Raw genomic sequence first — 4,340 nt, forward strand, 5'->3', positions numbered from 1 at the left:
AACCCATGGTGAGGGAACCTTCTCAATAAATCTTTGTATCTCTCCCATCCATCATAAAATGTTTCTAAATCCATTTGTACAAAAGAAGAGATATCATTCCTCAATTTAGCTATTTTAGCCGGTGAAAAATATTTAAGTAAAAATTTTTTGGTCATTTGTTCCCAAGTAGTGATTTACCTTCGTGGTAACGAGTTCAACCACTGTTTACCTTATTCCTTAATGAAAAGAGAAAGAACCGAAGGCGAATGGCATCATCAGAAACGCTATTTATTTTGAAAGTATCACAAAACTCTAAGAAGTTGGCCAAATGAGTATTTGGGTCTTCATCCTGCAAACCATCAAACTGACCAAACTGTTGAATCATTTGTATAGTGTTAGGTTTCAGGTCAAAATTATTTGCAGCAATTGTAGGTCTAACAATATTCTATTCAGCCCCCGTTAGATTAGGCTTAGCATAGTCGTACATAGTACAAGGAGCAGGATTCTGATTCACTGGATTTGCGACAACCACAAGAGGTAGCAGATTATTTTGATTTCCAGCCATCTCCTCGGTATTAGTGGCGTTGTCCTCATGCTCTTCCTCTATATACCGTAAACTTTGCCTTATTTCTCTACTATTTCTATGAGCCGTGCTTTCAATTTTGCTGTCAAAAAGTAGAGGTCCTGACGGGTTTCTTCTAGTTATAAAATATAAAAACCTGCCAGAAGTAAATAAAAGAAAAGTTAGTAATTAAAATAAAAACAAAATTAAATTGAAATAAAAATAAAAATGGCTAAAGTAATAAAAATTAAGTGTTCCTAATATCTTAGTCCCTGGCAACGGCGCCAAAAACTTGATGGTTGTTAAACTAACTAAAAAAATCCGACTAAGGCAAGCGTACCTATCGAACAGCAGTATAGTTATGGTGAGACCAGAAATATCGTATCCACAAGGACTAAAAGTACTAGAATTAAAGGGATATTTTTAAACTAAGATAAACTATCTAATTAACTAAGAGCACAACAAAGATTAAAGTTGGAAAATACTTTTGGAAAACCGATGAAGAAGACAATACCCAAGGAAGAATTCACCTAGACTTCACTTATTACTTTTTAATTAGACGATTTATTCACTTGACTTAATCCGTAGAAATCCCTGATTTATTTAAATATCTCTCTCGAGACTAAAAATAATTGACTCTAGGTTGATTAATTGAAATCTCTTTCTAACTAAAACCCCAGTTGTCGCATTAATTCGATCTATGGATTCCCTTATTAGATTTGACTCTAATCTGGCAGATTTATGCCGTCCTATGTCTAGGATTGCATGCAACTCCACTTAATTATGGAAGATCTACTCTTAAACAGAGACTTTTGCTCCACTGAATAAGCACATCAGACTTGAATTAATATCCTGGAATATTAAAACAAGGATTAAAACTCATAACTAAGAATAAGAAAAGTATTTATCATATAATTCAAATAATAATAAGATCTGTCTTAGGTTTCATCCCCCTTAGGTATTTAGGGAGTTTAGTTCATAATGATATGGAAAAAATCTCAAAATTGGGAAAACAATAAAACATAAAGAAACCCAAAGAATTTCTAAGGAAATTGAATAGAGATCTTCAGTCTTGAAGTAGATCCTGTTTCTAAGTTGATTTCGATGGCTGTCTTAGAGTATTTTCTGCTTTCTCCTCTGTATGCCCCTTTGATCCTCTTCTAAGGTGTTTATATAGACTTTGGAATGCTTCCAAACCTTAAAAATTAGCCTCTTCTAAGTAGAATTAAACTTGGGCTCGACAGGGACACGACCGTGTACCATGCCCATGTGAAGGTGCTCAAGGCATGTGTAATTCTAAGTTGGTTTTTAATTGACACGATCATTACACACGGGCGTGTAGCCTACCGATGTGTCACACACAGGCGTGTGGATTACCCGTGTGAAACACTGAATTAGGCTTATTTTGTCCGTTTTTGGCCCGTTTCTTGCTCTTTTTGCTATCCTAAGCTCTTCTGAGTATAAAACATGAAATTAAAGGATTAGGAGTATCAAATTCATTAAATCTTATGATAAACCTTCCAAAAATATGCCAAGCATGGGGTAAAAATATGTATATATTATGGTTTATCACAAGGTAATCCATCCTTATTCAAAATATTCAATAATGAATATGATGGTTTCCAAACCCAACTTTTTAGAAGTTTACCATTTCTACATTATTTAGTTCCCCAGTTTGCAGCTTTATTTGCTTCTCTCTTTAACACTCTAGAATTTAAACCTCTTACAAGCAACCATATATGCATCAATATCATAATAAACAATAGTAATTTTCCTGTTTTTCAAACTTTTGAAACTCATCAATAACTCCTTTAGCATCAATCTCGATCACAACATTCATCCATCCATTATTAACAATAAACTTCAAACCTTCTTTAACTACATTAGCCTCAGCCATAAAGGCATTATCAACAAGAAACTCCTTACCTAACCCATCAATAGCCCTCCCTCCAGAATCTCTAGCAATAACACCAATTACACCAATTAAAAGTCACACGACCGAGTGTCTAGGCCATGTGACAGGTTGTGGTCATATATGACATAGTCGTTTCATCAAGCCATTCCATTAACTAATCTCGTGTATAAAAGGGTTACACGATCGTGTAATAAATTGAGACTGTGTGGACCTAAATGTAAAATGTTGCAAACATTCACACGACCGTGTGGTTGGACTCTGTGAGAGACTAAGACCGTGTAAACTGGAATCACACGACCATGTATCCAGGTTGTGTAACTCAGTTAGACCTTGTACACTAATTTACCAATCGAATAATAAGGACCACGGGATTGTGCCACATACCCGTGTGTGGCACACGCCCGTGTGTTACACCTTGTATATCTAAAAAAACCTTTCAAATCAAGTTATATAACCCTATGATCATTTAAGCCACAAACATGCACTATACCATCCCTCAAACCTATTCAAATGTACCAAAGCATACCAAAAACAAAACTTATAACATCCATACTAAGTGCCTAACCAATATGCCACAATTGAAACCTCAATTCAACAATTCATAATCATCCACTCACTATAATATATATATGATATCAATACTTAAACTTCCATCACAAAAACACCATGTCCAAAGGTTAAAATTCATCAAACAAAATTTATCACTCTAACACAAAGCATATATACCATATCATGCTATAGCTAGCCAAAACGACAATAAGGCTCATATCATTACACATGTATCACTTTAACATAAACCAAAACACAAGTTTCAACTTCATATTACAAAATCAGGTACACCTATTTATATAACACTTATAACCGGGCCAAAATGAGTAAAAAATCTACCAAAAGGGTTAACGGATAGTGCGAGCTTCGAAGATAATCCAATCGTCAACACGATTTTTGATAATGTACAAGGAAGAAAATGAAACAAGGTAAACTTACTTAAATATTAGTAAGTTTGTATAATATAAACACAACATACCTATCATTTAAAATCTTACTAATTGGAATTAACATAATAACATAGTATTTCTTGTCACCTTACACATTCCCTGCGATATCAAAATGTTTAGTCATGATCATATAATGAACATAAAGACATATAGATAGCATAATTCACATAACATTCACATTCTTTTCATGAATAACATCTTATACCATAGGCTTTCATTTCTAATAATTTCCATATCTTGTTTTGCCCGGAGAACTATAGTAAATTAACTTCTGATACTCGAGGTATCTTTGTTCACACGAGCCATAAATAGAGACATTAACCATTACTCAATGCTTCTCACACAAGCTATAGAGAATTTGCAACAAATGTTGGATCTTAGCCGTCGGTATGATATCCACCACTGATACATAGTACCTAAAATAATGAAATCACCAGTACAAAGTACCTGATACATTAAACCCTAATGACATGTCATTTGTATCCTAATCTGATATGTAACACCCCTCACTCGTATTTAAGGCTAAAATAGGGTTATAAAACATTAACGAACTTATTATACAATTAAACATACATTTCTCAAACATTTTTCCATTTCAAATATAAATCATTAACATTCATTCATAACGTCCCTAATACGAGCCTACGAGGCCTAAAACATACATTAAGGGTGGTTCGGGACTAAACTAATAACTCAAGAATTTTTTACGAAACTTTGAAAATTTTTCAAACTATAGGGGACACACGCCCATGTCATAGGCCATGTGGACATTCGAAATGGAATCACATGGTCGTGTCCCAACCTGTGTCCAACCCCATGTAACTCCCTAACTTGAGTCACACGGCCAATAACACGACCGTGTGACCAGCTCGTGTGCCCTTTCGAA

The 4,340-nt window shown here is 34.5% G+C and overlaps 1 non-coding gene across 1 annotated transcript; it reads left to right on the forward strand.

Moving 5' to 3' along the window:
• Positions 1-107, forward strand: LOC121207576 (small nucleolar RNA R71). The gene has a single exon (XR_005902658.1). It is a non-coding gene; the product is annotated as a small nucleolar RNA R71 (small nucleolar RNA).
• The last annotated feature ends 4,233 nt before the right edge of the window (positions 108-4,340 follow it).

The sequence above is a fragment of the Gossypium hirsutum genome, chromosome A01 (genome assembly GCF_007990345.1).
Source record: "Gossypium hirsutum isolate 1008001.06 chromosome A01, Gossypium_hirsutum_v2.1, whole genome shotgun sequence".
NCBI lineage: Eukaryota > Viridiplantae > Streptophyta > Magnoliopsida > Malvales > Malvaceae > Gossypium > Gossypium hirsutum.